Source organism: Bombus pyrosoma, linkage group LG12, assembly GCF_014825855.1.
Source record: "Bombus pyrosoma isolate SC7728 linkage group LG12, ASM1482585v1, whole genome shotgun sequence".
NCBI classification, from domain to species: domain Eukaryota; kingdom Metazoa; phylum Arthropoda; class Insecta; order Hymenoptera; family Apidae; genus Bombus; species Bombus pyrosoma.
Genome location: NC_057781.1, coordinates 4588941 through 4605146, shown reverse-complemented (window position 1 = coordinate 4605146; position 16206 = coordinate 4588941). Strand labels below are relative to the sequence as shown.

Sequence of the window (16206 nt, the reverse complement as noted above, 5' to 3'; positions counted from 1 at the left end):
TCATGTTCACGAATTTTTTTACTACGTACAATGCTTCGAGTAAATACCTCGTACCTTCTATAAAGACACAATTGATTATTTAAATATTTTCGTGGTTCGTGTAAAATAAGTGATTGTACTAAATATCTGGTGAATTTTGTATATTTTCTTTCCTTCAAGCTTTACCAATATGATCTAAATAGTCGATTCTCATAACAGCGTTAATGAAATTTTAAAATATCTTATATAACTCAATATATAACTAAAAGTTTCCCACGGTCAGCTATTTAAATATAATACTTTCGTGAGCCGGTGTACACCAAATGTGCCAGCAATGTGCCTCGCCTTCTATCTCTTCCACCGAATAGTATCAGAGGATCCCATTGTGAATTCACCAAGTACGCATTCTCGAACAAAATTGAAACCTATCGAACTTCTAATCTTTCCACGACGATTCCACTCTTGCCTCGTGTGAACCAGGCCTAAAGCGCAATTTCCACATGTCATCGGCCTCTCTGACCAGTCCTCCTTTCTAGCACAGTCGCGTAGAAGAGAGAGAAGGAAATTAGAAAAAAAAGAGAAGAAGAAAAAAATAATCGAACGGAAACTCTGTCCTTTGCCCCTGTGAGAGGCTCGACTGTTCACAACGCTTCGTGATCCTCGACGGGGTCAAAGGTTATCCGGCGGGTTCGTATGCATCCCGCAGCGCGTGCAACGCCGGGGAACGTGACCTTCGATACCTTTCGAAAGATGATTGCATCCGACGAGGATCGTTGAATACACCGGGCGACGAAAGTATCGAGCCGATACGATGACAGAGAGAGGAGGAGAAAAAAAAATGGAGAAGAGAGGAGAGACTTGTCGTGGGACGACGACGGGGCCACCACGTTGATTGCTACATCGCGGTCCACGGATCAAACGGATCGGGAATTGAAACGCAGCTTGGCGTTACTTAGATTAGCTTTGTGGCCGCGGAGAAACACAGCGACGCTCGGATAGCCGATGTGATTGGACTCGCTCGCCCGAATTTCGATGAAAATGAGATCTTCGGATTTATTGCGCTTTGCTGCATTTTTCGATAATTATCGGGCTTCCGGTAAACGCGGTCATATTGTTCTAGTTTGTTCGTATCCCTGCAGATATTTTGCAAGTGAGATCTTGTTACTCAAGCAGCCGTGCACGCGTGGTTATCCAAAGCTAAACTAGAACGGAGGAAACATTCTCGAAAATAGAGGAGCAAGAAGAAACGGGAGATTGAAAATGTCTAGAGACATCTGAGTGAAGTGCAGTCTGATAAAGGAAAAATTTTTCAAGTGAAATGTGGCTGAATGCGGTGCGGCGACGTTGACATAACTGCAACGGTGTCAGGTTTTATTCCATTTGGGGTGTCTTGCTAAATGAGAGAGTAGTACAAGTGCATTTTTCACGAACACGTACTTTCACATTGCAGTGACTATTGTAATGAACAGAAGCATGCAAATCGTTACCATAACTTTTTTTAAGATCAATACCCATCGTTTGTTGTATTCTATTTCCCCTGTGCTCTTCATTTATACGATAATAAAACTCGAGACATCGTTAATTTCACTGTTCATTTCTTCAGAAATGTTCTATCTCGTTCATCCCTCGTTTATCCATAGTCTACGAATGTTTCTAAAAATTTAAATGTGTCTTCTATGTCTATAAAAAATTTCAACGAACAAAGATAATCACATAATGGATACATAAAATATCCAAGGTGACACGAACATATCAAAATCTAATATAACAATTTCCAGTCTAGTCATCAAAGAGCTAAAATTATCAGTGACAACTACATACTCGGTCAAATCAGGAAAAAGCTAAAAAATATTACTTACAACTACTTGCTCTTTAAAATCGCCAACCATTCTTCCTAACTCTTTGCTTCTTCAACACTCTCTGTATGTTTTCCCCCGTTTTACTGTGATACGAGGGTATAAAAGATTCCGATTCGATGTAACACTCCGTAGACACCATAACGTTATACCCTTGAAAGTTTTATTTCCGAAACGTTCTGTATCCTCCGGCATCGTGTTCTATACGTAGTATCTCAAGGCAATCCCGTATCTCCGGTCGTACTCTCTGACACTCCGCAGCACGTTTCTCTGCACTCCGTTACTCTTTGCCAGCCTCCCCGAAACTCCATGTGCTTGTCTGATACTCCGCAGCAGGCTACACTCGTGCAAACTTTCCCATTCTCTCTCTTTCTAACCGTATCGCTTTACACCCTCTTCCCTCATCCCCTTATCACTCGTCTGCAACACTTCGATTTCAACCATTCGCGCAACGTCTCTGTTCATCGATCGCAGCATTCCACGCGCTATTCGCATTCAAAGAACAGAAGGTCGAAAGTTTAGTTTTTATTCTCAGGGATGATGTAGATTTTGGTAGATTTTGATAGAAAGATTTTGATCGACAGCTGTTGTCTTAGGTTCAAAGATCCAAAGAATTGCACTTATCTTCCATCCAAGGAAGACTTTTATGCGATAAATAGAAATTTTCGTCGAGATAAGATATAAAGGAACAGTACGTGATACAATTTTTTCCTATGCAATTGCTATTATATATGTTTGGAATTGTGGACCTTAGTCGCCGAAATAAATGTGTGGCAACACTCACATTATACGTAGAAATGATATTAAAATAGTTTCGGATTTATTTAATACGTGATTTACAAGATATTCGTGGATACACATTGCACGCGTCTCAGCAGTCTTTTTGTCTCACCATCTTCTTTACCACCATACGTATGGAACAGTTGCGTTCTTCTGTTTTACGAGACTCCCACACACACTCATACTCATATATGTGTGCCACTACTACGCGGCTAATTCAGTGTAGCACACAAAATTACACATATGTCAATAATATATTACCCATTTCTAATAAAAATTAGAAGAAGATTAGGCATTAATTAGAAGAAGATGAGAAAACGAGATTTAACGTATATATAAGTACCCGATAGAAGCTTCCAAGCAGATTGGAAGAATATCCAAAAAGCAAAATTTCTTAAAAGCCATTCGACCGAGGGATTTATCTACCATTGTATAAGTATAATCAATGTACTTCCAGCAAAATAGATTGTAATTGATTAAAAGAATATCAACATCAAAATTCCCCGCAATCTACTAAACAGAAAGGTTTAAATATCCCTATGATATCTTATCATAGTTACGGTTAATCAAGCGCTAATAAAGATTTATCATGGAGCAGTAAAAAGTCCAAAAACCAGAACCAAACCCGGATTCGGATACATTGATGTTGTCAGCAAATTATCGAAGCTACGTAACAAGTTCACCGATACTTTTAATGTCTTTGGCCATTCAGTGTCTCGTTTTAACTGTAGCGTCTATTTAACACTCCATGACGTTCTTAACCGCTAAAATAATATTACTAATACTAATATTACTACGTATATAAAAGTGGTCGACCCATTTACAATAAATAAATAATGAATTCATTGTCAATAAAAATTTCGGTAAAAAATGAACGTATCCGAAGAAAATCTGAGAGGCAAAAATTCCTAAATACTACTTGATGGAAGAGTTTTAAACAGCCAACTAGGAAATTAGGGTTGGCGCACGAGGTCGTGGAGCCAAGTGCGATTAACCGGCTTCACGCTTCTCCGCACTGCGGTTCAGGTCGTCTGAGAGTGACAAAGAGAGGAAGGATCCCTTTACGCCGTCTTCTTTCGTCTTCTCCACGCCTCCAGCTGCAGGGGTTGGAAGGTTATCTGAGAGAACGTGGTACATACAACACGTACGCCGACCCCTGAAATTGTCCCCAGGGACGCGTGACCTTCGACTTCCGGCGGAAATTAAGGAAAACTCCGTTGCAGTTTCTAAATGCCGCCTAATTGTCCGACATAAATTTCGCACGCGGTGCTCGCCACTGTTCGAACCAAAGGTAATGGCTCAAACTTGTTTCATGGTTGCTCGTTAAGGGAAATTAGAGTTCGAATATTTTTGCTCTCTTTTATTTTCCCAATTGTTAACAAGCTGAGCCGAATTTTTTAATATTTTGCCTCGATGGAAATATATAATAATCAATTTTGATTGAAATATAATAAGTATATAACAGCGAAAGATTTGATTTTTGAGAAATATATTCCATGTTTGAGTTGGTCTAATTAAAAATAAAATTGTTGAGAATCTCGACGTTGATTTTCTAAATTCTGCACTTGAGGCAACGTCGTTATTGCACGATTTTATATTTTGTAATTATCATATAATTTTAAAATAACGAGATAACGGCTTGGAGAAAAATCGAGCGAAATTACATCCTTCGCGAAGTTTAATCGCAGAAGGTGGATGAATAATTGCAATTAGAACTTCATTACGTGACCGTTTAAAATTGAAGGAATCTTCGAAACGGGCTAGTCGTTAACAAAATATCCTAACCACGATGTACGAGATATTTCAAAGTTTCCCGCGCTTACCATTTATTAGGATATCTCGTAATTTCGGTCGTTTCGTGAAACGTATCTTTATGCTTGTCAGTAGAAAATGGCAAAAGTTTGTTACCAAGTTTTTAATGAAGGTATTACTATTAATATTACACGCGAATCAAATTAAATTTGTATTCATCTTTCTCGTTTTACGTTTCTCGTTTAACCGACTAACCGAAAACGGTGAAAAACAATTAGCTCGGAAACTTTACAATCGACCTATGGTTAAACCATCATTAAGAGAATAAAATCTCGATATTACGGTGGAATAATAATCGGAGTATCTCGTGAGATTACAGTCGACATGATTACGATCGCGAACAGGGATGCACAAGGTTTTATTTAACATTGTGAAGCAATTTCTCACGAGGCACAGTCGCAACGGAATAATAATTCGCAAAAATGAGCGACGTTTCTCGTTGACTCTGTGTTGATAGCCAGCTTCGAATTTCAATCTCTCTGTCACTTTTTCTCGTTTTAGCCGCTCTCTCGTCGTCTTGCGCGCTACATTCGTAATAACTTTCGCGAAATTACGTTTGACCCGAGATTTCGTCGTTTCCCGGAGCTTGTTCTCATCGCGAGCAAAGATTTGCCTCGTGGTAATTCCGACCTATCCTTTAAGTGGCTGGCATTAAGAAACGGAGACTCACTCGCTCTGAGAGATGGTTGCTATTTTAGGAATGGAGATTGAGGCATGAACGGACGGAGCAGAATTTTAGAAGTGAAAAGACCGTTCAGTTTCATAAATTTGGATCCTAGGATTTCACTTGAGTTGAAAATTTTATGTTTCCGCCCTTGCTTCTGTTTCAAACTCTTATCCGTAAGATCCAGTCTGAATTCCAATTTAAGATAATAAAAGTTCCAATTTAGAAACAACGTCCGCGACATTACCGTTTTTCTCTGCCTTTCGATTCGCGTTAATTAACGTGGCTTATAGATGCAATTTAATTCAAAGTTGAGTTCGAGTTACGAAATTGTGTTGCTGGCGCGAACACGAGTTCCAAAATTGAGTTCTATTCTTGAAGGTAAATTGGAATTATAAGCTTGAATTCCAAAAACAACTTCGATTTCAAGATTAGATCCGAGTTGAAAATATGAATTGCAGTTCGAAAACTGTACTCCGAGAACTTTAACTTCCACGAATCGATTGATCGCGTGAAAAACAAATTCAATGAATCAAAAAAAAAAAAAAAAAAAAAGAAAGAAGAAAGAGAGAGAAGAAAAAAGGGAAAGAGGGAAAAATAATGGAAAATGCATTTGAATGATTTTCGATGCGAGAGAAGATGAAACGTGCTTTCGAAAATGCGATTGCGATCGACGAGCTGAAACGATCCAGGCGCGATTCGAACAACGTATCGTTTTTTATACCGCTGCTGAATGGTTAATGTGGCTAAATTGGGTCTGTTGCACCCGCGAAACGACTTTTATTGCAGTGCGTTAGCATATGGTCGGCAGCATTTCGATGTAACGGTGAAATGCAAATTACTTGATTTTTCTATGCAGCGTATTCGATCGGTGAACGATAGACGACTACTATCCGATCGATAAAGCACCAAATAGCATGCGTTAAATGGGGAAAGGAAAATCCGTGCCAATGGTGGAAATGATACGATTTTAGTCGACTCACAATCAATGTAAAAAGTTTAGAACAAAAGCGGTGTCGATACTGTATAACAAGATACGAAATACATCGAAGAGTTTAGAGCGTAATTTTATTCTAGAAGAGAATTTTTATTAAATCAATTTACCGAGAGAAATTTTAAAAACAAACAAAAATAGTTTCAAAAATAAATAAATATAGTCCGGTGGCAAGACACGTGGCTACTGTTAAAAATATGTAACCATTTGTTTATTTTTTATAAAATGTTGTTCAGTTATTGCTGTTATACCAATACCATGAATAGACGATTCGATAGATTACGTTATGGAAATTCACAAATGAACGTAAAATTATCAGATAATTCCGAAGATATAAAGATAACGATAGCCAAGAAGAAGAAAAAGACGTTCAATCCATTTCTCAACGAAGAAGTGAAAATTTATCGTGTAATATAATCGACCAAAGTACATTATCAAGATGTGACACTGAATGATATACTCGGTGCATTGTATTCTGTTGGAAAAACAAAAGATTACGATTTATATGCAACGATGCTTTTACATATAATATATAATACGTAATATCACAACATAGCATAATATTCGTACATCACACAGATGACATTTAGTATATTATATTTGATATGTACTAATTATATTTACCAATTTCATTCAACAATTCTACAGATTATTACACTCGATGGATAGTGATGCCACGCATCGAAATCCCTGTGTGACTGCGGAGTGACGGATTACCGTGTTTAATATCCTGCCTGATCCTGTTCAGCGGAATTCCTATTAAACTTTGAACCTATCAATAACAGTGTTCGGCAGATCTATGTAGGTACTTACAAATAGCGATATATGAAAATATTGCACTATAGATTAACATGATAAGTTATACGTATGTAGTTTAAGATCACTGAATCGGAAATACACTCGTATTACAGCAGGTTCGAGTAACGATAAATATATTGAAATATTACGATCATTTGCCACGATACTTGATACTTCCTGTGTCTTTCTCTATGTATTGCATCCGAGTGTTTACACGCGGTTGATAACAATTGATAGTACAGATTGCTTACAAATTTACTAGATACAAGTATTTTTGGTGACTTAGCTAAAATTGTATTTTTCGTTTATATATTTCAAATGTATGTAGTATCAAAATAACCTAGAGCAAGGACAAGAAAGAATGGTTTATTTGAAGTTTAGTTTTATCCGTACGAGCAATACCCAATACAAAAACTGACTACAATATCTTCGTACGTCTTACTCCGTCTGTCTCCTCAGGTCAAAAATTGTTGACTCTCAACCCTGGCATTCTTCTCCCACTCCTTTACTCATTTAGCTTTGACGTCACCAAGGCACACACTCTTAACTACACTCTCTCTCTCTCTTTCTCTCTTCCCCAGCACTCTTACGATTCTTAGTTTATACCTTAGATTTACGACTTATACTATCCCGAGAAACTCGAACTTAAATATACAGGGTGGTTGGTAACTGGTGGTACAAGCGGAAAGGGGGTGGTTCTACGCGAAAAAAGGAGTCGAAAATATAGAATAAAAATTTTTCGTTTGAGGCTTTGTTTTCGAGAAAATCGACTTTGAATTTTCGCTCGATACGCGTGCACTCTATCACGTCTCGTTATAACGGATCTCACTGTAGATCGTTGTCTCGATGGATATTATCGTAGTTTAAGACCAAGCGTATACCCCCCCCCCTTTTTTTTCGATATTACATGTATTTATTGGTTCACTTTGGATATGAAGTAAAATCGATCGATGTTAAACGAAACGATTTAGATGAAATTACGGGAACGACGCGGAGTAAATAACGCGAGGAGAAAATGATAGATGAGTAGAATGAACGAATGGCGAGAAACTATACAGAAGGGATCAAATGACACGGCTTAATAAATAGACAAACAAACAAACAGGAGTCGCAATGAACGAACCGACTAATTCGTATTGGCGTATAGCGATCCGTGTTACGCAAACATAGAAAATTCGACCAACCTTTTGATCGTACTCTCTCTCTTTCTCTCTCTCTCGTCGTTCATGCGATTGATCGGAATCGTTTGTAAGTTTACAAGTCAATAGAACCGAGTATTACACGTGGGTTCGCATTGAAACGTATATAATAAGCAGAATTGGCGGCGGTTTGAGTGCGATGATCGTTAACGTCGAATTGCGATCATCGTTATATCGGAACCCTGTGCACACTCGCTGCATAAATATCACGATCTGTGTGTCGTTGATTCGATAAAACTGCCACTACGGCAGAAGCCTCGGTTAATGGGCATAATAACCTATGGATCCATAGTTCAATAAAACCACAGCTGTGTGAAAGCGCCATGGGTAATGCACACGGTTAATCTGTAGGCCCCATAGTTCAGCAGGATCGCTGTGTTACATGCACTCAACGCGTTGCAAGTCCGGCAATATACATATATGTATAGCTCCGCTGTGTAATAGACACGCTGACGTTCGCGTTTGCAGAAGAAACACTGTCACGTTCCCACGTATTTAATACACGGACCGCAGACCTGACCTGTTGGTCGACTGGTCAGCGTAGTTTGTTTCTGTGTACACAGTTTGCACCTACGTCATATGTACACAGTTGTGACTTGTATGTTTTAGTTCCTCAAAGTATACAGTTTGAACGAGAAATAACGAGATCGCCGACGTATTCGTTCAAATGCTAATCATATTTGGGAAATCGTTCATTTTCTCCAAGACGAGTTTCCTTGATGCGAGTGTACCGCTGAGAATTGTTAATCGACGAATTAATAGATTTTTGCAGATATACAGTGGCTGAAAAATGCATTTGTATTCCGTTGTATTTATCGCGTATGTAGCTATATTCTAATGAATTAGGTGAGAGCGTATTAAATTTCGTGTCATTTAATAAGAGTCTCGCGTGGGTTAAAAGTTTTGCTGTGATTTCGTACGATTGATTTTCTCCATTCACGCTGAGACACGAACTTCTAAGTTACTATATTCCCCGAGTACGAAGAAATCACGTGGATCTTCGTTACGGTGTCGGATAAAGGAAAGTTGAGAAAGTAAGTAATACGAACAGAAGACAACATAATTCTAGAAAATGGGATTACAATTGACGAGGACAGTGAATGGAGCAGATGATTGTTACCAATGTGGTAAGGAAATAGCGAGACGAATTTTTCAGCAACTGCGTGTACCGAACAGTATCTTTATTAAAAATTTACAGAAGTAAAATGATATTGAAAATGACTTTGAAAATGACTGAAAATACGAACAACGTAACTTCGGTACAACACGTGTTAACTCTGCATCCCGACAATAGTTCTTACGGTACGATCAACTTGATCTTGGCAGAAAAAGCTTTTCAGAAATATCTCGACGATTTCTCTTTGTTTTCGTCCAATCGAGGTTTCTCTTTGATTTCGTCCACTTGATTTCCTCCAATCTTCGCTGAATCGCAAACTTCTGAATTACTAAATTCCTCAGGTATAAAGGCGTCGCGTTGATCCGACAAAGAAACGAGCTCGTGGGTCAGGTGTCGCGATTCTTATCATTTAAGTCCGGGCGGTAATTCCTCATAATTAGAAGGTCGACGTGCACGGGTGGTTGTAGAAAATCAGGAAGGAAGCAAAGGAACCGACACGGCGGTGAGATAAGGCGTGGGACGACGAACGAGCGGAGGCAACTGCAATTTTGCGGTACACGTGCTCTCTACTCCGTCGTGTTGGATCGATACACACCGGGTGAACCGAAGATACTAATCTCCACAGCTCGAGAAACTTTTTCTCCTCGTACGGGTTGATTCCTGACTAGCTTTTAGGCGATTACCGAGCCGTGAACGATATTACGAGGTGGCTATGCTTTACATTTTTCCATTTCATCTCGGAATTTTCCTCTGCCCCTTCCTCAATCTTTTGTTTTCTTACTCCGTTTTTCGTGTCTCTCCGATTCTTCTTGCTAGAATTGCATAGAAAGCTAGATATTATTAATTTCTTTTAAATATCGTGGATATTCTGTAATATAGATATTCTATACTTTGTGTCCTAAATATTTTAAACATCCTGAATATTCCAGATGTCGTCGGTATTCCACGTTCTACATATTTTAAATTGTAGGTAAGTGTATCCTAGATGTGCGTGTTTCGAGTATTTTATATCCAAAAATTCCTTTAAGAATTTTCAATGAAATTTCACGTCGTGGATACTGTAGATAATCCGAATTATCCTCGATACTTTAGAAATATTTTATCCATCACCGTATTCTAAGTATTTCTCAAATAAAACTATATTTTAAACGCGCGTACTCAAGATGAGACTAATTGCAGTAAATACTCTGTAAACGTTACATCTACAATCTCCTGTATTTATAGATAAAAATTTATATTCGTCGTAACTATTTAACAAATATTTTACCCACAATCTTCTCCAATTTTTTCTATACGCTTCGAATAAAACCTACAAATACCAAATACTACGAGTAATTTGAAGCCTGAATATTAAGAATGATTTATATTTTCTTCCATCGCGTTTCTTCCACCCTGAAAACATTAGACTCTCAGTCTTGACTAATCTCAGAACATTTCAGCACCGTTTTCAAGCCTCCGAAACTGTTTCGAAACTACCGAGACACTTAAAATACTCATTTTCATTCGCTCATTTCGAATATAATCCAGCTTAACGCGAGACGTGTCCGCGTCGGACCAGAAATTTCGAGAGAACAGAGGCCGAGGGCACCTCGATAAAACGACAGAACCAGCGCGCCGGTTAAAACGCGAATTTTCTAATGAAACAACGTCGCCTTTGCGCGCCTTACGAGACCGCACAGACTTACCTAAGACAATATATACTCCACCGCAGGAAAAATTCATAGACATTTTCAGACGAACGCTCGTTCTTACTGCGTTTTAAACGCTGCTAGCTTACCTCGAGAGGCTGACTTTATCGTAAGCCAGGAAACTTCTTTTCTCTCCTCCTCCTCTTCTCCTCCTTCTCCATTTTTCCTTTCTCCCTTTTTTCTCTACCTTCTTGTTTCTCTCGTTTTTCGCTCTGAATCGTGGCACGCGTGTCTGCTTGCCATAATATCGCGCGAAGAGATTCGTTAGACGGTTTTCGAGTGTCTTTATGATTGTACTTTTTATAGTTTTGCGGCTTGGATTAGGTGTTCCGTTCTCTGGTTGGAAGTTTCCGGCTCTACTCCCCCGCTGAGTTCTTCCGGCGCACGTTTTATCGATGATCGTTTGCGGGGTTGTTAATTGCGCAATATATCTGCACGATGTTTTCCAAGGGGTAGTTCTTGGAATAACGCACTTTAATGTAACCATCGTTTGTGATTATTCTCCCTTATTCTGTCATATTTCGAACATACTTCAACGCACATACACGCATACACATATATGTAATAACATAAATTCGTAGGATAAATCAGACGATCGATTCTGGAAAATCGAGTTTATTTTGGGAATAATTCAATTAAATACAATTAACAGTTAATAAGAAATCTACTACAAACTTTACCTGGGAAATCAAGACTCGATTTTCTAAGTCCTAAATTACCGTTCTTCTCTCGTGATCTATTCAGCAAATGACTGCTGGCAAAACAAAAGAAAAATAAAAACGTCGGTTGACGGCTAGTTTGAATTCTATAGAATTTACATAGATATACGAGTTCAGAGCAAGTATATCGTACGCTATTCCACAAAATTAAAGGATCACTAAGTTCTGATGGAAAAATCGTCTATTTACGAACTATCGTGTGGCTTGGCGAGGAAAAATCGCGAAGAAGCGGCGGTCTACCTGAATTCATTATAGAAGGTGAAGCCTGCCTATCTCGCATCCTTAAACTGGCTTTTACAATATTGATCGAAGTATAACACTAACACTAACTCTTTATACTGGGCGAAATTCCTTCTTTGATGCCAGCAGCAAAGTATCTTGATAAAAAGTGCCCCGGTACTTTTTCACGTATAGAAAATATTTGACAACGACAATATTTCTCATTTGAGAAATGAAAAAGAATTGCAAGTTATAGCGCGCATACAGAACGCGGCACGTTTTGTGTAATTGACAAAAATATGAATTATTCTGTCGGATGCATTTTTTATGACAGGTTCGTATGGACGCGTCGTTGTTAATTTTTCTGATTGTAGCGAGGTAAATAAAATATTTGAAAACGAGATACGCAAATATAGTAATTACTTTACGCAGAGTAGGCGAAGGGGGAGCTGCAAAAATTGCGACTGCATGTTGATAAAGGAATTTATCGTTCGTCGCGCAAAACTGATATGTTTTTTTCGAGGATAAATGCGTTACACTATCGAGTCCAACATCGTCTATTATTTCTCCGGACGAATAATTAAAGCGCGTTTTTCAGTTATCAATGGTAATTAACGAAAACTTCAAACCGTGACAAAAACAGCGGAAAATAATGACGCGGTATGAGTGCTCGTGTGTCCACAAACCCGGTGAGCCATGAAAAATACCTGCTATACGAGAAACGCGCATCATCGCGTTTTATTATCTTTCTTGTACGCACGAAGAATTGCGTAATATTACTCTTTTCTGCGATTAGTGCCTCTAGATTTTGTAGCTTCGTACTTATGGCAATTTGAAGTTGCTTAAGAATGTCGATAATTGTTCTATTAACAAATTTTCCAATTGCGCTGTAAATTCATTGGATAGGAAACATCAGTCTATCAAAAGTTTAATCACATCTATCTAATTGCAAAAGAAGAATCGAACAAGTGTAACGCATTTACGACACATTTGCTAATTGAATGCCCAAAGTTTCAAAACGAAAGGCAACAGCGCAACATTCCAAGCAACCTGAAGACGATGCTAAGTAAAAGGGAAGAAGTAGAACGGCTCTTACAGTTCCTAAAAGACACAAACTTGCAAAGAAATAATGATCTCACGTATATAATCAAGTGTATAAATATACCTAATACAATGCGAGTATCGTACATATTTATGACCAAACAGCACCTACTAATCTAATCTAATATAATAATAATAATACTAACCTAATATAATATTCTATAAATTCATGGAATACAATTGTAGTCGCTAATAATCCTCGCAAGTGTGGATACCACTGTAAATAAATAAATTGAAAACGAATATTTCGTTATTGTATCTATTGATAATTAACGGGAAATTTTGAGAAATTGTAAATTATTTGTCGAGGTTGACTGATAAAGGAACGAGTGGATGAATTTGTAATAGAAAAATATATTAAAATACATATAGGTATAAGTACAGGTATAGTGTATGCTGATCCAGATCCTCGCTTTTACAGTGTTACGATACAACAGAGGAAAGAGAGCACGTTCATATATTTATAGCAAAAGACATTAGCAAAAAGTTAAGCTTGGTGTGTAGCTCTAACTGAAGGCTACAAGAAACAGCAGTAGAAATCTACTTATAGCTCTTTTGTTTCTAGATCTTCTAATCCAAAACAAAATTTATATTCAAGGGCACAATAATATGGACCTCTCGTTATTTTGAATTTTTTCACTAAATTCTATTCTCTTCGTAACAGCGGTCTCGAGTTCACGGGTATACAAAAGGAAAGGTGTAGAGTTTTTCTTGAAGTAATTACTTCAACATTATTAGCCAGAAATATTCACGTAAAAATTTTGGACTACTAAGCAACAAAACGTCGAGCATGAAAAAATTTATTTCATTCGCTAAATATGTGCTCGATCTATCTCGACTGTTAAAATCAAACGAATCGAGCTATGTATTTGAACTGTAATTTTTAACATTCGTGTTAATAATTTCGATTCGTTTTCAAATATTTACCTTCACTCTTCACTCCCGTTTATACTACGAGAAAAAGAAACGGAAGAGATTTAAGAAGAGACGAACGAACGGAACATTATAGAGTCCATATACAAATACGCGATTTGTCGAACGTATTTCACTCACGCGCATGGAATCACTGCGTTTCCCTGTTCTCGATTCAATATTTCCCTCGCCTTCGTGCCGATTTCTCCTCCATACCTGCTCCAACCTTTTCCCTATCCCCTGTGTTTCTTCCGTACTGTCACCCTTTCCTCGCGTTCTCCTCTCTTTCTCTCTCTCTCTCTTTCTTTCTCTCTTCTTTTACACTGCGTAGAACAGGATGCAGACGAGCTGGACGAAGAATTCGTCGCACGTCGTGCCGCAGACAGGCTGCGAGGCTTTTCAGAAACGCATTTGCACATGACGAGCAGTCGGCGAGGCAACACAGAGACGACAAGGGAACCGACCAGGTGGTTTGATAGAGAAAACGAGACGACACGCGAGAGCAAGAACGAGGGCGAACAGATCAACGGTGTCTGTCATCGAACAGACGTCATGGAGATGGCGAAGAGGGTGGAGAACGTTTTCCTTACGCATCGCCGACAACCGAGCACTTTCAATCTGGGATTTTTTGTTGGAGCCTTCGTTCTTGCATAGAAACGAGCACAAATTTTCATACGATATCCCTCCACGTTTGTTTTGGTGTTTGTTAAATATTGCTGTTTTTTAGTTAAAATCTCTTAACAAACAATTTTTCATTTTTCATGACATAAAGGGCTTGTAGCAGTAAGGAGACAGCATTCTATGTTTAGATTATAATACTTTTCAATTGGACGAGATATTTACAGAAAGAGAAACAAAGATATAGGTTTCAAAACGTTATTTAATTTTCCTAATTAATTAAAATTCCTAATCCAAATTCCGTTGTCAAAATTCCAAATCAGTTTTAAAATTCCAAGAAATCATCCACTAGAAATATTCCTTTCCCAAATCAATAAAAATTGATTAGTCTTCACGGAAAATAGGTGAAACAGAAACAGGACAAAGACTTGCTTGCTATAATACGTTTACTTTTAATTGAACCGAACTCTAACTCTGCTCAACTGTACCAAATCTGTTTCCCTAAATCTGAAAGCGGAGAACATTGTCCTGTGGTTCTGACTATTGCAGAGGATCTGTCACGAAGCAGACTGAATCATAACTTTTGCCGAGAAGTGATGCTTTTGTTGACCTTCATTTTTATGAAATTTAGTTTTCTTTGGCGGAGAAGAAAATTAAGAATGGTTGGTGTGAAAAAAAGAAGCGAATTCATTAGGAATTATCTCGTCTTCGTTCTCTTTTCATTTAATTAGAGCGGTAAAATGGAGAAGATTTTTGATTCTTTTTGGGAGTTGGGAACGAAGCCCGGGTAAATGAGAAACTACGGCCAAAAGGGTAATGAGCACGACGAACGTGATAAAGCGCGGCAAATTCGGCGAATATCGAGTGCACACGCGATCTTAAACGACAAATGCAGGAAATTACGGGCAAGCAATGTGTGAACGTTGGGAAAAATAATGAGAACGCAAATACGATGCGTCGAATCGAACTAAATCATTAGAATTGGGAAAACACGGGCCATTGTAAATATTTAATTGGCAATTTATCTACCTGTGTCTCGTTTGTTATTTAGGTAATTACGTACAGACAATAAACACAGGAAATAGTAATATAAATGGATAAATGGTTTTCAACAAACAACAATATTTAAAAAGAATGTCTTCTAGACTTTATTTATTCTTAATTATGTTACACGAATATAAATGGATAAATGGTTTTCAATAAACAACAATATTTAAAAAGAATGTCTTCTAGACTTTATTTATTCTTAATTATGTTACACGAATATAAATGGATAAATGGTTTTCAATAAACAACAATATTTAAAAAGAATGTCTTCTAGACTTTATTTATTCTTAATTATGTTACACGAATATAAATGGATAAATGGTTTTCAACAAACAACAATATTTAAAAAGAATGTCTTCTAGACTTTATTTATTCTTAATTATGTTACACGAATTCTGAAAAGCTAACATCAAAGGATATCGAGTTTATAGAGACAAAGTCGAACTAAACGCAATTACGTTATCGAACGAACACAATTATTCGATATCACAAAGAAACTTATATAGAGTGAGATTTCACTCATGGTAGTGTTTGAAGGTCACATTTAACCTAGACTTTGTAGTGAAAGATGTTAAAAACAGAATTCAAACGATTCTCGTTGCAACCAAGGAAATTACAAAAATCAGTACGACCCTCAAATAAAAAAAAGGGGAAAACTCTCGAAAACAATACAAAATACATACAAGAGAGTCCTTACAGTGGA

The 16206-nt window shown here is 37.7% G+C and overlaps 1 protein-coding gene across 4 annotated transcripts in view; it reads left to right on the top strand.

The window, feature by feature from the left end:
* The window catches only part of LOC122573611 (prolyl 4-hydroxylase subunit alpha-1), a 234282-nt gene that overhangs the window by 116945 nt on the left and 101131 nt on the right, over positions 1–16206 (top strand). The gene's annotated exons all lie outside the window — the stretch shown is intronic.